This window comes from Podarcis muralis, chromosome 2 (assembly GCF_964188315.1).
Source record: "Podarcis muralis chromosome 2, rPodMur119.hap1.1, whole genome shotgun sequence".
NCBI classification, from domain to species: Eukaryota; Metazoa; Chordata; class Lepidosauria; order Squamata; family Lacertidae; genus Podarcis; species Podarcis muralis.
Window position 1 is genome coordinate 48,436,330 of NC_135656.1, and position 23,012 is coordinate 48,459,341.

At 39.0% G+C, this 23,012-nt stretch overlaps 1 protein-coding gene and 1 long non-coding RNA gene across 3 annotated transcripts in view; one reads left to right on the forward strand and one right to left on the reverse strand.

The window, feature by feature from the left end:
- Positions 1–23,012, reverse strand: part of SLIT3 (slit guidance ligand 3) — a 403,257-nt gene that overhangs the window by 205,807 nt on the left and 174,438 nt on the right. The gene's annotated exons all lie outside the window — the stretch shown is intronic.
- On the forward strand, positions 10,205–12,334 carry LOC144326955 (uncharacterized). The gene is made up of 3 exons (XR_013391871.1): positions 10,205–10,533; positions 11,346–11,429; positions 12,210–12,334. It is a non-coding gene; the product is annotated as an uncharacterized LOC144326955 (long non-coding RNA).

A 23,012-nucleotide genomic window follows, 5' to 3' on the forward strand; every position in this document is an offset into this window, starting at 1 on the left:
TGGCATGGCTTAGCTGAATCTATAACATTTTTACTGGGGTTTTTTTTTTCTTTTAAAGTGGAAAGCATATGGAAATTAGATATGAAAATAGTCTCTCCTTGCACGTTTCAATTAAGCATGTCAATACCTTAATTAAATTGCTCAACTTAATGAGATTTATACCAATGAGTGTGTTTTATACTTATAATAGCTTTTTTGGCTGCTGTTCAGGATGTCAAATAAATTGTGAGAACTGGGATTAAAAAGTACAAATTGACATTCTGAACTAAAGCCAGTAATTCTTCTAAACTCTTTCTCTTCATTCATGTGATTTTGGAGAATTAATGAACCTTGTAATAACTTTGCTTTTTTAAAAAACAACACTATCTTATCCAGTTCATCTTTATCATCAGTTTCTCTGCTAAAATAGAATCACTGTTACAAGGTATACTTTAACCTATATAATTAGGCTCATCCCCCTTTATATTGTGCTTCTTTTTCTTTCTGAAGATTTATTTCCTGTTGAATAGTAAACTGTACCACTCCCACACCATCATTTAGAACTTACATAAAAAGTATGGGAAAACGTAAGACTTTTTGAACTATATGTTTTATCTTTCAGTCGTCTCAAAATATTTCTCACATCTTTACACTGAGGTGGTTTGGACATTACATTAAACCATGGATTACTTGTCCTGCCAGGGCAGGGGGAAAACAAACCAGAGCCTGGCTTTCTGTTATATATGAACCAGTACTCATGGTTGGTTGCCTTCAAATAAACTGCAACCAGGAAGTCAAGTAATTCAGCCCACTCACCATAAAAATTAGGCAATTAACCTACCTACCTAAGTAATCCCACATATAGTTCTTAGAACCCTCATTCAATGTATTTCATATTAAATGTTTCAATATTTCATATTGATATTTCAAGCAAGTCCACTCTTTCTTGCCCATCTTTCTGATTCTTCTTCTTGCTAACATTTTGATCAAAAGTCATTTTTCTCCAAGTGCACTTCTCTCTTTTTTGATGAGCACTATCAAATATGGCAATCAGCTCTTCACTGTCTGTCAACAATATGAAAACAGTTTTATTTTTTTAACTAATTGAAACAAGCAATTGCTTTATACGTATTTCACTTATGAACTGCTATCATTCATTATCTTTTTCATTGTGTCTGTTAAAGATGTAAGAGTTTATGAAGAAATGAATTGGGACCGTTATCATCTGCCTTTAAGACTGGAGCAGTGGGGATGTATGTGCAGGGAAATTTATGTGAGACGGTTTTAAGCAGAATTTGTCTGGGTGTTTAATTCCTTAAAAATAATGTGTTAGAAATGTTGCATTGTTTTCTCTTGCAATTTTTTGTTTTAAAATGATAAGCTGCCAGAACCTTATGGGACAAAAAGTTGACTATGCTGATTATGTTTATTTTCAAATCAGGTGGTTGTTCTTGTCCAAAGTACGTGTAGACACACACACACACACACACACACACACACACACACACAGTGGCCTCTGCTGGATGAATTCATTCATGTGGACAGGATAATATTCAGGAGGGAAGAAAAATATTAAGTGGAAAAGAGCCAACAGAATCAATCAACAAAATTAAGAAAATCTAGGGGGTTGCGCCAATGTTTTCTCCATGTTTACAATCAACACAACATATGAGAAGTCACACCTCCATGCTGTACTGCTTGGAAGGGTCACAGTTGGCAGCCTGGTCCAATCAAAATGCTAAGATCACAGACACTGTGGGGGAAATGTGTAAATTTCCTAGAAAGTGCACAGGCAGCTTCTATATTTGCGTACAACCTATTTTGACTGCAATTGTTTCAACCATGAATAAAACCCCCCACCATGTTGCATTATTGTTGGCTCTTTCAATTGCTACCTTTTCAACTGCTTTTTACCATAATGGTCAAAATTAGACTGCAATTGTAAAATATTAATCTACTGTCTACTGTTATTATTATCAACTTGAAAAAGCAGTCCATCACAGAAGAAAGCTCTAATCACACAAATTAATTTTTGCTAATTTTGTCAGACCATTAAGTTAATTACTTCAATAAACACCTGACAGCAGCACTAGCCCCTGACAGTGAGCAATGAATGAAATCAGTTTTCTGCATTAGTACATTAATGAAATGATAGTTGAGATATTATAGCAGCACAGAACTGGTCAGGATAAATTTATTTTCAAGTAGAGCAAGCAATCTGAACTATCTAACCTTTTTTAGAAAACTCAGTCGCTGTTTTCTAAAAATAGCATGCTCATTTCTAGGACAAATAAAAACCCCAATATGAAGAAGAACAAATTTATTCTTATGTATGTCACTCTTAAACAAAACTTTAAGATAAGGACTAATTCAGTTAATATTCATTATTCTATTTTTCATCCATAAAACCTTTCTTATGTTTGAGGAGTATCGTAAGGTGGACATTAGGCAGACTATCATTTCAGTGTACATGATAAACCCCTTAAATATTCTGCTGTTGTAAACCATGCAAAAGGAATGCTTTATTCTCAGTGCAAGACCTTTGTTTAATATCCAAGATTAGGATAAGAAAATATTATAGTTTAATATTTTGATACTTTAAAATTTAATATTACCAGGATTTTTTTAAATAAAAAAATAGTGGTGTTCTCATGGAATTAAACAAATAAACCATCTAATAACTGTCAGGTACTACTTAGTTGCATTTCCCCCCCACCTATGCAGTCTTCTAACTTATATAATTACACATTAGTGACTACCTAAGAAAAGCTGACAATGAAGGAAGAGGATTTAAAATTTACTGGAAAAATTATTGCATTTAGGATGGCAATATGACATATTTTACATAACAGTTATTCCCTATCTAATTTTTATTATACATGCAACAGGTGCATAACTGCACAGAATACAGAGAGCATATGAATACTACAAGAAATATGATACCAATTTCATGCACATTTTAAAATTAATACGACATATGATATACGATATCTTTATTGTCATTGTCCCATACAGAACAATGAAAATTGAAATCTACATAAAACATTCAAAAACCCCTAAAAACTCTGAAACTCTATTTTAAAATACAATATACTATAATGGGACCTACTTCTGAGTCATTACTGTATGTTTAGGAATACACTGTAAATTTCAGTCACACTTTACATTGTATGCTTGTATCTATGTTAACAATCATATCCATATTAACACTAAAAAAAATATCCAATAAGCGTATTAATTATAAAATTTGTATACACAAGTAACTGAAGAGGAAATGGTTTCTTAGGGGTTCTTTGGGTTCTCAGTTTGCTACTATAAATAACCAACAGCACAATTGGATGCATGTCAACTCAGAAGTCTCATTTTTTAAAAAGCATTTCAACTGATCCTATGGAACAAAAGCTGATACCAACACTTAACGTGTAACATCATTAATTTAGATTGCATTCACATGGCAGTTTATTTAGTTCCCACATTTCCCCCTAAATGTGAAGTTCTGAATTATATTTGCATGTCCACACAATATGCCCTTTTAAAATGTGGCTCTTTTGGGGGGGTGTTATTGGGTTGTTGTTTTTATTCTGATTATGTATTTTGTGGTTTTATATTTTGATTTTATTCTGTGAACCATCATGAGACCTCCAGGTATAGGCCAGTATATAAATTCAATCAATCAATCAATCAATCAATCAATCAAGCCACTTTAGGAACAATAGTGGAATACAGTGTGAGTTTAGTGCTCAATTTCGTTTTATTTGCTTCCAGAAATTATCCATTTGCTAATAATATGGAAAGAAGCCCTAAACTTGCGCTATAGTCCACTAAATTCTACTATGGTTCTAGAAGTGCCCTTTATATCATGTGATAAGATATAATGTGAAAATTAACAGGGAAGCATCATGAAAATGGAATAAGCTGCCATGTGCATGCAGCCCAAACATGTAACTACATGTCTACTCAGAAGTAAATCTCACTGAGTTTGATGGGACAATCTAGGTCTTATCACAAGCTAAAGTGTAGTAAACTTAAGGAGAGATCTGAGATACAAATGAAGCAAATTTTGACACCATTCTAGGCTATCCTATCTCAGTACAAATGTGTTGGTTGTTGTTGGAATCTGTCTGTCTCGACAGACAATGGAGTGCGTCTCTGGAGGTAAAGCCAAAGTGCAGCACCAAAGTGACCTCCCTGGGGCACAAGCTTGGGCAGTATTTATGGAGGTCCTGGGCTACCCAGACAACAAGACTTGCCTCTTGGCCTCACTGATACGGTCCAAAGGAAAACAGAGCAATACATTTGACACCAGCTTGGCTGCAGGAGTTGCCAGAAGGAGGCATGCAAGGTGCCATCCAACTGCCTTAGGGACTTTATTCTTCTTAGCCTTTTCTTCTGTCAAAGCCATGCCGCAAGGCAGTGGGTATGGATTTTCCCTCATGGTTTACTCCTAAAGCCTTTGTCATAGATGAGTATAGCCGCAAGGCAGCGGAAGTTTGGGGTCAGAGTTTTCCTTCTCCCAGATGGGCTACAGTCCCAGGTTGATGAGCCCCATCTTCCCCTCACTTCCCTCCGCAGCATGAACAGAAACTATCTAGTTGGATCCACTATTGGTTTCATCCGCTCTATCTGCTGGAGCCTGTCTTTGCATCTAACTCACCGAGGGTTTCAGGCCCATCAGCTGTCCTCACCTAGTTTAGCTGGTCAGTTGTAGGCATTCCTGGGGTGCGGCCACTGTCACATGCTTATATCTTCTAGGAGCCATGGATGAGAGCTGAATGCAGGATGGAGACCAAATGTGGACAAACTACCCCAGAAAGGGAACATCGTGCCTCCCACCCTATACTAATGTGTGGGTAAGAGAAAGAAATTAGGTAAGTGAGTGTTCAGTTTTATGAATTTTCCAAGAACTAAAGAGCTACTTTAGAGACTTGATCATAATCAGTATTTTTTATTTTACTTTTTTGTTCAACTGTATGCCCCAATGCTACATCACAAACAGATTTTGAAAGTCCACCCAGTTTCCAAAGCGGGGTTCTCTGTGGCATTCTGGACTGCAGTTAAGGAGAGAACTCCAAAACCCTCTTTAGTTGTATGGAACTATTTTCACTGTTCTTTGTATCCTGGCCATAGTGCTCACTGGGCACTTTCCACATATCAGATTAAACTACTTATCTACCATTGAGAAAACTGAGTTTCTTTGCTAGTGAACTATGTTAAATATTTTCAGAGTTGATCATCTGATATCTTGCTGAACCAGCATTGAAAAAAATCTTCAAAATAATTGTATCAACCAGCATTAAAAGAAGCTTTGTGTTAGTACACAATTAAAGATTTTATATGATTAATGTCACCAAAAAGGACAACACTGATTACTCATTACCAGTATAACAAACGAGTTAATGAGAAATCCACAAATTAAGCATGCAACTGCTTTATCCGGGGAGGGGGTTCCATTTCCAGCTTGTAATTTTTATATTGCCACAGTATGTTACATTGCTGCTAAAGAATCTCTTATTTAAGTCCTTAACATAGTAGCAGACTGCTCCACAGCAACTTGTACAGGGCTTTCAGTGTGACTGCCTTGTTTTGTGGAATAGCATCCCAATACTTGTAGTTTCTGAAAACAATTAAATATGTTCCCGTTTTGACAAGCATTTTCATCTGAATGGAAAGGGAGGGAGTTTTCTGCATTATGTTTATTTTTATTATTGTTAACCAATTTATTTTTTTTTATTTTATGCTTGTAAATCACACTGGCATTTATATGAAAGGTTATTAATTTAACAACAACAATACATTTTAAAGAAATATAGCATATATAGCTCTGTGTGTGCTTCCAAACACTACTGAGAAGGAGTTGCATTTTGTAAGAAAAAGGTGGCAAAATCTAGAAGATGCTCCAATAATGTCTATAGAGTTAGACCAAAACAATTCCATGCTCCCAAAGAAGCCCCTGGAAGATTTGAATTGTTTTTAGTTGAATTCCTTCAAACACATAAAATACTGTATTTCAGTGTCCTGCCAATGCCAACCGTGCTCTAAGGAATGTTTTTAAAAATGACCTTCCACCAGGATGACAGGTAAGCATTTATATATGGTAGAAAATCATGTAGCCTTGCTTCTCCAAGCATGTTCTGCAGCTTTTCATCTGTATTATTGAAATGTTGTTAATATAAAATACACAGGCTAAGGTAGCACAGGTAAACCAAGGTTATGACTAAGGATAGAGCTATAGAATAAAAGCATTTGCACATGTCATTTCAATGTCTTGTTTTAGTATATTTCTGAAGGGTTTCAAGTCAAATACAACTGCTTGGTCCCCCCACCTCCACCCCCCCCAAAGTTAAATCTGGTTTTCATTTCCTTATTTGACCGAGTTCTCTCATAACACTCTGGCAAAGGGAAATTGTGTATGCCGTTTCTCTATTGAATTGGAGCAAGATTATTGAATTATATATACACACACACTGTATAGATTTTTCAGACTCAAAATAAAAAATAGCTCTGTAGTAAGCTGTCATTTGAGTTACAGTAAAAAAATAAAGAAATGCTGCTGTTCGGCAAAATTAAACCTGCTCAATAAGAAAAGAATAGTGAGAATGCTTAAAGCATCTGTGTCAAACACTCACCTTGCTGGAATTGCCTCACAGAATTCAACAAGGACATTACTGTATTCTCTGAAGGTAGGGTTAAAGGTAGGATCTTGACATCTACAGAGGACCTAAATTCCTGTAGTGCAGACACTTCTTCACATGAGTATAGTAAGGGCCAAGCTAGCTGTTAAGGGAAGTGGTGAGCACCCTTAATGTTACACAAATCCACTACTTACAGCAGCCCTGTGCACATTTCAGAGACAAAAAGCCATTTCGGCGGGTGAGTTTTGGTAGGAAAATGGAGTGTTCCTGGTAGGAATCCGGATTCTATCCAACCCCACTTGTGGTTTTTTGTTTAGAAAAGAGAGAAGAGCAGTGCACTTAAATATCATGCTTACTGTAAGTCTGCTTACCTATCTCAAGAGACAGCAGCGTTGCAGGCTGGTCGTCGCTACCCAGAACACTCCCCTGGCAAGGATAGCACCGGCTTCCTTCAGCCAGTGGGAATCCCTATTGGGCTTCCTAACCAGCTAGGGAACTACCGTATTTTTTGCTCTATAAGACTCACCTTTTCCCTCCTAAAAAGTAAGGGGAAATGTGTGTGCGTCTTATGGAGCGAATGCAGGCTGTGCAGCTATCACAGAAGCCAGAACAGCAAGAGGGATTGCTGCTTTCACTGCGCAGCAATCCCTCTTGCTGTTCTGGCTTCTGAGATTCAGAATTTTGTTTCTTGTTTTCCTCCTCCAAAAACTAGGTGTGTCTTATGGTCTGGTGCGTCTTATGGCGCGAAAAATACGGTAGATCATAGCCACCTGCTTATTTTGCCAATGGCAGGCAACTCCTGGGACGTACACTCCTCAGGGGGGCCTTTAGGTTCCACTTGGGTCTGCACCTCAAGCATTTAAAGAGGCCTGACATCATCCTCCAGGGCTGTTCCTTGTCAGGTCATCCACCCACTTTCTTCATGTTTTTTGCTCCTGTTTTGTTCATGAACTTGCTCTGGACAAACATTGGTCACCGTATTTGGGGCCAGGCAGGAAATTGTCCTTCAGACCAATTAGCTCTGTCTGGAGTTTTTGCCTACCTCAAATCAGTTGTCACAACTTTGGCAGTTTAGGCTTTGGGTTGGCCTTAGTCTCAGTGAAGAGGAGGTTATAAGCCTCTGCCTGCCTCTCCAACAAAAAGGGGAATCCTGTTAAAGGAATCCGGGAGGAGGTGCTTCTGTCCAGATGCCCGGTTGGGGAATAGGGCCACAGAACTCCTCAGGGTGGCGCTCCCACAGGAAGTAATCCTACTTGATATATGTCATAGGTCCTCCTTGCCTCAGGAGCAATCCCCTCTAAGGGATTGCTAATGGTTTTGCCAAACCCATTGCATCTGCAATCAATAAAAGTTGTGGCCTTATTTGACCCAAAACCTATACATTCTTGTCATGAATGAGCCAGCTCCCAGGGAAGGTGTGCAGACAGCTGAGAACCTGGACTCCTGACAATTCTGTCCCCTCTGGTTCTTGTCCTAGATTGGGAGGCAGAGGGGGTGGTAGCGCCTGGGCACACATTTACTTTGGCTCTTACTGTTCCAGGTTTGCTGTCTGACAACATATGCCTCTCATCCTGAGAAATGGCTGCAGGTGGTTCTTAGACCCTATTTCTGTCCAATTCAGAAACTGATAAAACTTTGGACAAATGCAAGGCTTCAAGGGTGAGGCCACAAATTAAACAATGGTGCTTCTGAATAGATTCTCTGGTTTTGGACTATGTTGGTAATTCATCAGGAAAGAATACACTGAGATTACAATAAGCTTCAGAGTCACCAATCTTAGCCTTGTATGGAAATAACAAAACAGATTTACCTGCTTATTCTTTGAAAATATTCCCTGATGAATAAGTGCTGGAGTTCAAAATATATTGGAAGTCAAGAGACTTACTCTGTGGTGCATTTGTAAACATCTTTCCATTCTTTTCACAAGAGTTAAAGGCACAATGTTGCTCTTATGTTTACATTACCTAACATTTTAAAAAATGGAGAGGTTTCAATAGTTAACAGCTAGTTAGCAGCAACTAAAAGCTACCATTTTAAAAGACTGGAGATATTTAGGCAGTACTGATGACTAGTTAGCAGCTGCTAATATCAACCGTTGTTTCCGACACTCAAAAAGAAAAAAGATGTTCTTTTGCACTAAAACTGCTGTTTCATCTTATTTTGTTCAAGCAACTAATGCAAATGCTGTTATGCACCATTCTTGCACAGCGTGGAACAGGAAATGTCCTATGATCTGGGGGTATGCATCAATTGCTGCATGCTGTGAAAGAAACCTCAAATGCTGCCCTTCATTATCTCTAATGGAATCTCAAGGTCAATGGCCAGTCATAAATGTCCACTTTAAATAAAATATTAGAAGTTGCCTGTCCAATGCCTTTTTATACTGGTTTCTAGGGAGACTAGAAAAGGGTTTAGCTCTTTTAAAAATTATCATACATTTGAGGACTGAACACAGAGATTGATTTACCTCAAATGTACATTTCATATCAGGAAAATGAATAAATTTTTGGCAGAGAATTTTCAGGGCATAACACATGCAACTCCTACCAAACATAGTGAAAAACAGCAACATTTGCTCCCCCATAGTGAGTCTTTCAAGCTTGACTCAATCACCTATATATCGCCAGCCCTTATCTCCAGAGAAGCAAAGGAAATTGCAATGGCTTGACAAGGGGACAGAATAAAGCATGCGGATGACCCACGATGGATTAAAAGGTAGATTTATTCAAGGCTTTATTAAAACTGTGCCCAAACTGGAAACCCCTAAATTAAGCTTATGCTAACAGCATTGGGTCAGCATAACATAACCGCTAAGTCTGAGCCATCATAGGCTACAAAGACTGGATGGCCCCCGTAGCTTTTGGTGTAGGATGACAGTTTGTCTGAAAGAAGCAACAGAGGGGGAAAGTCCTTTTGCAAGAAGTTTGGAAAGGTGAACCCCATTCAGCCTTGGTAACCTTCAAGGAGCAGGAAATGGAACTCTAGACATGTAAGGTTGTGATTCCTTTAGTCTTGCCACCACTTCATCAACAGTGGGGGAACAGCTCTGCAGGGGAAGCCCCACCCGTTTGGTTTCTACCTTAGTTACATGGTAGCTAAGACTTTGCATAATAAAGATTGCCTTGAGCCTTGAGGTAGGAGTGTATTTTAGGTGCTGTCTGTGAGCTCATAAATTTCTTGCCAGCAGGCCTTGGCTGAGCAGGTGAAGAAGCTTGTAAAACGGGGCAAGACTTCAGCTGAGAGTTGGTGCAGGAGAGCCTGTTTTATTCAATTGAGCATGCAAGGTATGAGCAGGGGCTGGCTGAGGGGTGGACTTGTATTGGGGGTGGGGGTGGGGAGCAGATCAGAGACCAGGGGTGGCTGCAGCGGTTGCCTGGAGGATTCCCAAGGAGAGGGGAGGAAAAGAGAGGAGCGGAGGCTGAGGGAACATTCCACAAGGGAGGGTATTGTAAAAAGGGTGAGAGGCTGCCAGCGCTGCAGGCAAGGGTGACATAACTGGGTTTCTGAGCGCCACAGGGGTGCCACAAAAAGAATGTTGGTCAAGGGAGCTGTGGACTCAAAAAAGACTGAAAACCTCTGCCATAAAACATCCTCATCCGAGGATGAAAGAGAGAGAAAAAGCTGAGAGGGATCCTGTGAATTTAAATCATCCCTTGAGCTGGAGAAAATGAAGGGAAAGCCTCTGGAGAAGAGGAGGGCCGCAAGTGGCCAGGGGAGGGTTGGCAATGTCTTTCCCTTTCCCCTTTCAGATGCCTTCTGCTTGATTCAGACTCCCTTTGTCTGGCTTCTCCTAGCATGCTGGTGTGCTGTTGCCGTCTCCAAGACTTGATCAACATTTTTCTTCTTCTGTTTAGCCATGGAAGGCTTCTCAGGGGCAGTGGGGGCCATGAATAACTGGACCTGCTGGACTTCCATCATGCTGGTAAAGGGCTTAGACCATGCAGACCAGGAAGACAACAGATAGAATTATGTATATTAGAAGGGAAAAGGGAGCTCAGAAGACTGTGAGTAGACTCACGGGAGTGACAAATCCCGAGGCTGTGGGACTGGGAAAAATAGAGCGCCGGATTGACTGGTGAGGCCACAGACAGGGCAAAGGAGCTTCCCTTTTCCTATTCCTTTAAAGCAGGGGTCAGAAACGTTTTTCAGCCTTGGGCTGGTCCACCATCCCTCAGACCATGTGGTGGGCTGGATTATATTTGGGGGGGGGGAGGGAATGAACGAATTCCTATGCCCCACAAATAACCCCAAGATGCATTTTAAATAAAAGCACACATTCTACTCATGTAAAAACAGCAGGTAAGCCCCACAAATAACACAGAGATGCATTTTAAATAAAAGGACACATTCTACTCATGTAAAAACATGCTGATTCCCAGACCGTCCGTGGGCCGGATTGAGAAGGCAATTGGGCCGCATGTGGCCTACGGGCCTTAGGTTGCCTACCCCTGCTTTAACGGTTATCTCTTCAAATGCTTCTTCCTCTCTTTCCTGCCTGAAAGAACAGGCAAAAAAGCAACCACCACCAAGCCGTATGTGTGTGTGTGTGTGTGTGTGTGTGTGTGTGTGTGTGAGAGAGAGAGAGAGAGAGAGAGAGAGAGAGAGACAGACAGACAGACAGACAGACAGACAGACAGACAGACAGACAGACAGACAGAGAAACCAAAAGGGTAGGGGAAATTAACACAGGAAATCCGAGGCAATTTTTTTGTCTTTTTTCTATTTAAAAAAAAGGGAAAGGAAAGGAGACTAAGGGAAACTGCTATCAGTGGAGCCAAGAAGAGATCTGAAGAAAAAAAGTAAATATAGTGAAGAAAGGTAAGTAAAAAAGGAGCAAAGCAAAGCTGAGCTGCTTGTAAGAGGAAGGAGAGAAAAACTGATCGGGAGCGAATCATATCCCTGAAGAATTTTCCTTCTGCCTTGTTATCAAGACAGATACCAAGCCCAACCCAACAACCCTGCAACATTCTCCTGAAATTTATCAGGGACACATTTATTCTCCCCCCTCTCACATAAGTTATCACAGTGCTTTTTTCTGGGGGGACACTGGCATACGCATACCCCTAAATATTTTGTGAATCTTAGTTTGGCCTTATTGAGGGGCAGTATTTCAATATGAGTCGGAAAATGAGAGTACCCCTAAACATTTTCTTAGGGGGAAAAAAGCACTGAATTATCATACTGGATCTGGTGCCTGGATCTGGTGCCTGGCCACCTGCTGTAAGTACTAAGATTTTCCAAATCTTCTCAGTCTTTCTTCTTGAAATTTGGTTTTATAGTGTATGGCATACAATGCTAAGGTCTTGTTTGTCTACTTTAAATGCAGCAGAGCAGGATGTTCATAAACCTGTTTACCGCCCTGCTGGAAAGACAGTGCTAACAATAACTTATGACTGCTGACTGTGATCCATGCTGTCTAGCTATATGCGTACCTCTGATCCCCCTCTGTGTCCTCTCCACGAAGCAGCCATGAAGAGCTGTCATCATGTCAATGCAATAATTTGGCTGCTGTAGGTGCAGCTGCAGAGCTAATGTTTGACAACTTCCTTTGGCAGCACAGCCCTGCTCTAAACAAGCTTATTGTTTCATCTTTTACAGAGAAGCTTTTTGCAATTCTGAGAGATCAGTCCTAGGGGACACAAGCTGAGCAACCCCTGCTGGAACTTTACAAACACACAGAAAGCTGTCAAACAATTAAACCACACCTCCACTGTCAAAGGCTCAGAGCTCTCTTTTCTTTCAAGCCTACTGCTGAGAGAGCTGCTGCTTAACAAAGGTACTTCAGGGATCTGACAAAGCGGCAACCTTCAAGCTTTGCCTGATACAGAACAAGTGTACATTGCTAAAGGAGTTCACATGATACGCAGCACACCATAAATATTTATTTGCCATGACAACTAAACTGAACCAAGGCCAGAATCTTTATTCATACTCCAAATAAGCCACTAATCTGAATGAACATAATAACATCAACGTGCTCCCTAGTAACTACCCAAAAGCTACTTGCTTAAATCAGTAATAGTTCCCACCCCAAAAGTTCACATCTTATATGAGGATGAGAAGGGGGGAGCATTAAAGCTTCCACCTTATATCTAACTTCCCAAGTCCCAGGTAGGTGACCAGCTGGGAAAGCCCAAGGGATCAGATAGACAACACCAAGCTATACCAGCCCTAGGAGGTTGCTCCACAGCAATCCATCATCCTGAGCCCATCTCTGCCTAGCTACATTCCCTTCCTCCTAACATTTACTCATAAGTTCTACTGTATTCCGTGGGGCTTGCTTCCAGGTAAGGGTGCATAGGTCTGCAGTCTAAATCTGTATCAAGCATATACAAAGTGTAATTTAAAAAACAAAACAACAACAACATTGCTCCATCATAACATAAGAACATAGGCATTTTCTTGATATACCAGCCTAAGGTACATTAGAATTTGCAATAGGAATAGTGGGTGCAGTATGAATACAAAATCCTTGGTTAGCAAAGCACAGGCTACAGTAGCTATTATTTGACTACATGCTCATGATCTGTTACAAGGCAAGAGAGAGAAAGATATACCCTTCTATAATTCATTGGTAAATGTGGTAAAATGAGAAAGGGGGAGGGAGGAATGAAGAACAAAGAAAATTAGTTCATTTTATTGCTAATCGGGGGGAATCCTTTAGTCTTACAGCAACAGTCACATTAGTCCTGTCCCTGTCATAGACTTCCACAGGAAACTAATTACTGGCAGCAATTTCCACTTAGATCACATATAAGAAGCAGTTTGAAATTTAAAAAGAAATGGGTAGGCATCGTGAGAATGTTTGCATAAGTCTGCGAAGCCAAAATAGCTGTCAGCTCTCGTCCTACAGCACATCTCTCACAAGCCATGGCACATACATACATACATACATACATACATACAATGTATGCTAAACTACAGGGTGTATGTAACAAAGCCAATGGTAACAGTTCCAAAGTTGTATCACTGAACCTTTTGAAACTATTCATCACTGCATCAGATTTTATCTTTTTTTACTTCTAAGTTGGAAAAACTGTAATTGGAAAGTGCTCAGTAACAAAAACAAAAGAAAAAATCATAAATCCAGTGTATTATTAATAGAGTTCATTATTAACAGCCAAACAAAATACAAACAGAGAATTTGTAAATGGATGGAAACATATGGATTACAGATCATTCTGTCTGGAACGGACACTTTGCAAAACACAGTGCAACAGATATCTATGGCAGATAAAAATGTTGTGCATTATTTTAAGCAGCTACAAACTACAAGCAGTTTACTGGGAAGATGCAGTATTTTATTTTTTTCTACTTTATTTTATATTGTCATGTAGGCAACCAAATTCATCTGATGCATGTGTCAGGTCAGGTTGTTGAAAGCTTTCACCCAGTGGATTTGTACATACAGTGGAAACTTGGGTTGTGAACGTGATCCATGCGGGAAGCACGTTTGCAACCCACAGTGTTTGCAACCTGCAGCTCCGCGTCAGTGCACACACAGGTCATGATTCAGACTTCTGTGCGCATGCAAAGCGGGATTTAGCAGTTTTGTGCATGCGCGAGCACCAAAACCCAGAAGTAACCCGTTCTGGTACTTTCGGGTTCGGCACGGTGCGCAACCTGAAATCGCATAACCTGAAGCGTCTGTAACCCGAGGTACCCCTGTACATACATTCATGGATCCATACATAATTTTATTTGGATGCTGCCTTTCCAGAGTTTGAACCATGTTCAAGGCAGCTTACGACATGAAAAAAATGCATAACTACAACACAACATAAGCAATAAATAAAACATTTCAGAATGTCTGCAAATGATTCTCTTCTTGCTTTTGCAATCTTAACTGATTTATTTGTATCAATTATGCCCATTGAGTGATGAAATATATATGAAGTAAAAGTGAGAAATAACAATTTCTTGGCTAAGTCAGAGAGTTTTGTGGTGTGTTTTTGTTGTTGCGATTGTTGTCCAGATCATGGCTGCTGCTTGCCTCTGGATGGACGCTGCTGTAGGCAAATTTCCTCCCAGAACAAAAAAAGAACAAAAGTATTTGCCTTCCCCATGACTAAAGAAGCAAGCACACATGACACAATTGCCATGATATCACATCTCATATGGGAAAGCCCGTGGGGTGCTGTGGCAAGAGTGGTGGACTTGAATATGATAAATTGAAACCCCTCCTACTGGTGCAGTAATAAAACGCTAGCACATTTGCAAACCTAAGCCGGGTCCAGTATGGTTTCAAATTAGATGAAAGACCGCATGTTGAGTTTTCTGCATTGCAGGAGTTGGACTAGATGACTCTCGAGGCCTTCCAACTCTACAATTCTATAATTATATGATTCATTTCCACTCAGCTGTGAAGTTCATGGGTGGCTTCCCTTAACTTTAAGCCATGTTTTGACCTTCAGTGAGGAAGACACAACTCTCATAAATAAACTGGGTGAGATAATACAATCTGAGAAATTCCATGGAAAATATCACTTCCCAGCTTTCTGCTGAGCATGGTAGAAGCCTGGAATGACAGCATTCGGGATTAATCAAGACCTTCCCTCACCCACCCTCCCTTATCTATCGTCACCAACAAAAACAGGTTTGTCTGAATTATAAAAGCATAATAGTCTGCATTGCCCAGAACACAGAGCGTTTCACCATAATTACTGTGGTAAGGGAAAATAGGGATATGCACTCTTATTTGGTTTCATTTTTCATTTCCAAGCTTTCATTCTGGCACAATACTTGGGTAGCAACCTAAGTGCTTCAAAATGACACGTTGTTCCATATAATCTCAGTAATTAGTAAGGTTAAATTGACATACTTAGAGGCATCCAAAATTCCCCAAGGGAAGTGAGGTAAGTAAATACAAAGTATAATTACTGAAGTGGTCCTGTATGTACTGCTCTGGAACTTGATATTTTATTTGTGCTAACTATGCTTTTAGTAGCAAAAATGATTAAAGAGTAGAAAAATTAAATAATCTAGCAAAAGCAAACTGCTATGTAAATCATATTGAAAGATTTTGTTTATGCCTCTATGCAACAAGCTTTGCTTTCCACACTGGTGGCAATCGGCAGGTAACATTATGGGCAGGCTTGTAACACAGAACGGTTTGAAACTAAAGCTTCACTTTATTCACACAAATACAAAAGCTACTTTATATCTCAGCTTAGCCTTTTAAAAAAAGCAAAGTAGGTAAGAACCTGAATCATTCCACTTATTCTCAACCTAGCATCCCTGATTAAAGCTATCCTAGGCTAAGCCTCTAATTAACACACAATAAACTTACATATAACAATATTTAAGCAGAGCGCAGCCTATGTTGACTTTAGATACCTCCCAGTGAGGAAAGTCATCTATATCAGAAATAAAACATATAGGAAAGGGGTGTAGCACACTGAAGGGGACCTGGTCATTTATAGCTGTCCTCTCACTGCAGTAGCAAGGGGAAGGACACTCAGTTAAAAAGACAGAGGTACAAGACTTGATAAAAGGTTAACATCCTATCCCAGGAAGAAAACTATGACAAGGACAGAGCCATTTTGGGACAAAGAATGGCTAAAGAATAATCTTGCCTCCATAAATGCTGGCCAAAAGATTTTGCTCCAATTGCCAGTTGGACTAGGATTGCCATAGCAAAGGGGAAGGGCATTCTGGTAGTTGTCACTAGTCAGAAGTACAAGGGCTACTGGGTTGTGCTTTATGTTTGACTGAAATGTAACCAGCGGTGTTGTTAAAACAAAGAAAGCTGATTTTGCATCCCCTTTCTTGTGATTTATTCAGAGTCAGATCAACACAGAATTAGAAATACGTAAATGCAGACAGGACAAACATTCCATTCATTCATTCTGATTATTTGATTCATTGTAGGGAGCAAAACAAGAATATTTGTGGTGTCATTTAACAGGCCTGTGCTGACTAAGGAAGTTAGAGTGGGAGATTTTGTTTTGTTTTGGTGTATTATCACCTGTTATGAAGCTTGACAATGGATCATCTCACAGAAAGCATACTGTGCTTTTTTTCATGCTGTTCCAGAGAGTCCCAACCCTCCATAGCAACTTTTCTGGAGGTGCTGGTAAGGTCAAATCACCTCCCCAGTCCTTCCTCCAACATGAGCAAAACTCTGCAAAGCACAACTCTGGATCCAACCCATTATGTGTAATTAGATGACCTTACAGTGTATGGGCAGAATATCATAATCCAAGATGACCTACATCTTTTATATTTTAACATGGGAGTTGAATAATATTGAAGTCAACAGGGTTCTCCAATACAAGCTCATTTCCAGTTTGAGAGCAGCCTAAAATCCATTTGACACAGCAAATGTAAAGCCTTGTTGAGAGAGTGCAAGATAAATAGGTTAAATAAACTTCAGACATATAATGATGGCACTCCAGTTTGAAAGCATGACTTAAAATAAAGCTGCAGGCTGACTCTACTTCTAACTTGTCCCGAGCTCCACAACAAGGAAAACTTACTATTGTTCAAATACTCACTATAGTAGCACAGAGAATATACTGTATACAAAATGAGGATGATCCATGAAATCAAAGATGCATAAAAGTTCAAGGTGCCCATATATTCTAAAAGGATGTGTGGTGGTGGTGAAATATTCATTTTCAGGGCAGGATACAAAATAATACAACAAACAATACAAACAAACAAACAAACAACAGAATAAAACAGATGTCAATGGAATCCAAACCACAAATTAAAAGCTTGAGAAAGTAAAAGAGCCTTTGCCCGGATGAAAAAGTCAATAAAATAGGTGCCTAATAAGCCTCCCTGAGGAGAACATTCTATTCTATTGTTGTTATTTGCTTACAATAAAACAGAATATAAATTGTAATGCATAAATAAAATGAAAATAAGCAGGATGCCACACCAGAGAAGGCCACCTTCCCAGTTACTACCCACGTCACTTCAGATAGCAGAACCTTTCGGATAACCAACGCCTATTGGAAGAGGCAATCCTGTTTTGAGCTTTATAATTGTGTAAGCATTTAAGAGTGAAGTTTTCATCAGTGAGCCTAATCAGCAGTCTACTGGTTTCCCAAGAATACCAAAGTAACATATTTGCAGTCAATTACACATTAGAATAGTCTTATCTGGATGTCACCAAAGCACGGCCACACTACCCCTGTCCAATAGGGGTCACAACTGCTTCACCAGCCTTAGCTTGGTAGAAAAGGCATTATGTGCCACTGAGGCTCCCATGGAAAAGCTGAATCTATGGGCACCCACCAAACTGGACAATTTATCCTTTAAGGCAGGGGCAGCTGCCAAGATCCCAAATTTGGCTGTGGCAGCAAAAGGGGATGGGAAACAGACGATTGTTTGATGAGTGGACAGGTGCTATAACCCATGCCCTTGTCAGGTAACTTTCATGAATCATCTGAGGAGCAGGGCTGCCTGCCTCTGTGTGTATGTATGTGTGTCCTGTGTATGCCTGTGTTGCATGGGCAGTCACACTCATCACTAAAATGTAGTCTTCAGAGGGTTGGCCAAAGGTGAATATGGTTTCAGGCCAAAAGAGGATAGTCGCCCTTGCTATAGAGGGAGTGAAACCCCACCCAAAAGAGATTAAACCCCAGCCACCAAGACAAACAAACCACCCACCAACAGTATTTCTATCTTCTCTAGACAGAGTTTCAGGGTTTGGTGTTTTTTTTTAATTGAGACTGCATTCTTTTAAAAAGTTATTTATTAAGAAAATATGTTTACTGCTTAAAGAACTATGTATAATTTGAACACGTCCAATAAGGAGTAACATAAGCAATTTGAGCTATACAAATCTATTTGAGGATTAGCAATTTTTAAAGTTCCTGCTGTTTGCAAGTGGGTTGCAACTGAAGAGGTGATTTATGGAATAGTTTCTCCCCATTAAGTACAGTATTAGCAAATGGTCTCTCCGTCCTCAGAGTACTAAGCAATATTCCTGAAGCAATGAGGTAACATTTAGGTCTTTCTGGGCAAGGATGCATTTAAGCATTTTGACTAAATCAAAAAATGGCTGTCACTTATCCAAGGTCAGAAAACAACACCCAAGGATAAGGCAAATCGCTAGTTAAATGGGTGTCACATGGCATCTCACATGGAACGTTCAGAAAAAATAGCAGTTGCATTCAACACAACCCAGTAGTTTGCAGGAGTTTAGCTGGCACTGAAAACAATTAAGAAACAATAGATTTCTTGGTGTATTAATATTATTCAATAATAATAAATTTTATTTATACCCCACCCTCCCTAGCCAAGACTGGGCTCAGGGTGGCTAACAACCAATAATAAAAACAAGTTGATTAAAATACAATTTAAAAAAACAAGATTAAAATATAACATTAAAACATTAAGATGCAGCCTTAATGTTTTTAGCATGATCACTGCTATCCATATACACCATTAAAACTCTTTATATATTTGAGCTCAAAATGATACTCAGTTTTATCTCAGTATTTCTGATTTAATTCAGTTCACAGGTTTGGCAATCAAGAGCTAATGCTGTAGACCTCACAGTTAGAACCAGAAGGCAACTGGCATATAATCTGAATTTTAATTTTCTTCTCCCCATGAGAGAGACCTTGCACTGACAGGAACTTTAGTACATCGGCTTTCTCCCAGCTCTCCAATCTATCCGCTTGCTATAACCACTTTATTTGCCTGAACACTCATTTCCTATTTACACAGTGTTGAGGTGAAGACTATCAAGCCTATGTATATTGCCCTGAATTATTATTGTTCCACATGACTACTGAAGCAAGGTAGCACATAGTATATTATAGCTTTTTCAGTGGTTGTTCTAATACTTTTTTGTCTTCTTTTATGCACACTAGGGGTGGGGGGAGAATAGCATTAGAATTTGTTAAGAAGATTACATGACCAATGGGTGGGGGAACCAAGCCACTACAATGTTCAGAGCACTGTAGAATATGATGTTGTTACTAAAATGGTGGTTGGTAACCATTAAAGCAGTAAATTATGGTTATTATTATCTCTGTCAGGGTTGGGAGACTAAGCCAGCCAGGCAAGTTGTTGAGTCTTTGGGCTTTTTAAAGCATTTTTCTTTAAAAATCGCTCTAGTTGCCATATGTCCACCTGGACGCCATTTTGAAAGTCTGATTTCTGGACGTGACTGGGGAAACCCAGACACATGGCAGCCCTACACATAATGTCCTCAGCTGTGAGATACCCTATAATTCTACCCAGTTCTTTTTTTCCTTAAAAAATGTTTAGGGGTACTCTCATTTTCCTACTCATATTGAAATACTGCCCCTCAATGAGGCCAAACTTAGATTCACAAAATGTTTAGGGGCATGCATACCCCCAGGAAAAAAGCACTGATTCTACCCGAAAAATGGCCAACTCATATGTTGCCAAGCTAGTGTGAGACATGCTTCAGTTTAAAAGCTCTACAGTGGTACCTCGGCTTACAAACACCTCGGGTTACAGACACTTCAGGTTACAGACTCCACTAACCCGGAAGTAGTACCTCGGGTTAAGATCTTTACCTCAGGATGAGAACAGAAACTGTGCGGCTGCGTGGCGGCAGCAGAAAGCCCCATTAGCTAAAGTGGTACCTCAGGTTAAGAACGGTTTCAGGTTAAGAACAGACCTCTGGAACGAATTAAGTTCGTAACCAGAGGTACCACTGTACTGGGCAAAAAGCAAACTGTGAATGCATCCACAGTTTCTCCCCACACTTGTGTATTGTTTCTTCTAAAGTTTCTTCTAAAATAATATGAACCCTTACTTGTAAATATTATTTTAAAGTAATTATGCCAAGGTATTTATTTTCTATATAGCAGTTTCTTTTAGCTAAAATTGAGCTCTAAATGTAAGGAGAATAGCAAAAAATGGCTACAGTTTGAAAAATTCTGGATGAGAAAACTTTTTATATATGCCTACATGCTCTAACTGTAACAGACCATCATTTTAAACAGGATTTTCCACACACTTTTTATATAAAGAGTTACCAGTATTTCTGTCGGCATGATTGTCAAGAGAGGCTATCCTTTGGAAGACCAGAAATATTACTTTTGCAATCATTTAAGAACAAAAGTAAAATTTCTGTATCGAGCTTCTGAACACAGAAGAAACGTTCTTTTAGCAAAGCTATTGTAAAAAGACAGCTCTTTTCATGTGTGACTATCAATATCACCCAGAACACATTTACTTGAAAGTATGTGCCTTTAATTCCAGTAGCATCCTGCCAGCATCTAATTTGTCTAAATCCTGCAAATCAATTCTGTACGCTATAAATACACTATGAAAAAAGAATAAAAGCTGTAACAAGAGGTTAAGTTTTGCTGGATTAAGGAGTTCTATTTTGCTCCATTTTTTTAAAGGCTATTTACAAAACTTTTCATTTTTGTACTTTTGTGCTTCAGTTGTAGGGTGAAAATCAACTACAAAATAAACATTAGCATGCATCTAGGCATCCAGGTTAATTAAATATAAGGCTAGCTGAGCACACAGAAAGGGCATCAACCCAGAACCTTAGCAGCACATCCAACCAAATGAATTGCTAAACTCTGACTTGTTTTCTTTGATTTAAGTAAATCATCTCCTCAGTTACACTGAAAGATCACGGCCACTTCGCACAATCACACAAAATTAGCAGTGAATTCAACAACAAATGTACATGGAGCCTGGAAAATATTCCACATGGCATTTTAAAATAATTTTCTCTAATTTGATATTTTGAATGTTATTTCTAAGGAATTAATGAGCAATTCTGTCAGACTATAGAGCCGTCTTGACGCAAAATATTTAACATATTGATTCAGCTTGCTTCCAACAGCAGTTTAAACTCAAGTTTAAAATGGAATTTTATCTATCTATCTATCTATCTATCTATCTATCTATCTATCTATCTATCTATCTATCATCTATCTAATCTACCCACCTACCTATCTACCATGTGTTATTCAGATAGCGAACACAATCACCCCAAAGCAATGAAAAAGCAAGCAAATGTCCTAACAGTTTTAAAAGTTTCTCTCTGACTTCCAATACCTGAGGCTTTTGAATTTCCACCTTGCTGCAATTTAGGAGTTTCTTTTAGCATACTGATGTATACACGAAACCACGGAGGGTAACCCATCAAATGTGCGTGGGGAGTGCATGAGCTGTTTCTAAAGGCATGCCAAGTCCTAGAACCCTTCTTTGATTATTCTTTCCTTCTTTCCTTCCTCTCTCTCTCTCTCTCTTGTTGTTGTTGTTGTTTAGTCGTGTCCGACTCTTCGTGACCCCATGGACCAGAGCACGCCAGGCACTCTCTCTCTTACCTGTCCGTATAATTAGCTGATTTAAAGAAAGCAATAAGGTGGGATGGAGAAGGACATGAAGAGCAGTATTAGGGGAAGCAGGAGGGAGCACATACATCTGGGAAAGGAGCATACTGTTAACCTATGAGCTAACTATGTTTTTTAAAAAATACATTAAAATAACAAATATTGATTCCAAGTTGCATATTAGCAATTGTGGCCTCTTTAATGTGAAATTTATTACCACTTGAGATTAGGTATGTTTTAACAATCTAATTGTTAAGTCACATGTTTATAATCTTTTTTTTTTAAACCCAAACTTTTTCTGAATGAAATTTCCAATTGCCACCTGCTGATTGTCTTCTGGTGTTGTGTTATTTTTGGTGTATATTTTGCAGTTATTTTTGATTTACTATACACTATTCTGTTATATCATAATGTGAGCAACTTACAAATCTTAAAAAATAATATAATATTTAATTCTCAGGTACAACCTGCTGAGGGGACCAAATTTAATGTCCTTTTTTTATATGATCTGATAAGAGGCAATGTTTACCCACAATTTTTATATAACAAACTACTCACTTTCCCACATTCTACTATATGTTATCTGGGATGTGAGTGGGGTATATTCAAAAGAAATGTGCACTGTGAGAAAATTAAGGCCGGAGCCAAATGAATACCATATCAAAAAAAGAACACGATTTTTATTCCCAGTTATCTAAATGGCTTTCACTATAATATTAGGTAAATCATCTACCTTTCCTGCACTTCAGCCTTACCTAGTAAAATGCTTTAAAAATTGAGGACAACAGAAGTGCTAAATGCAGGCAATTAATTATAACTCTTTAAAAAAGCTATAAAACTCTCACTCTTTGACTGAAGTAATATTACACTGAGGCAATACAGATCCATATTAATCACATGGTAACATGAACCATTATGCTTATCTGCTTAACATGTTGTGATTAGAAAGTTTGTTGGGGGGGGGGATTCAAATAAAAAGGTACTTTAACAAACCTGTACCCCTTGAGATACAGTGTAAGCACGGAGAGACAAGTAATAACATTTGATTCTCGTATATCTGAAATGTTTTTATTTATAAAATTAAATTTATATATTTTCTCTCCTTTAAGGA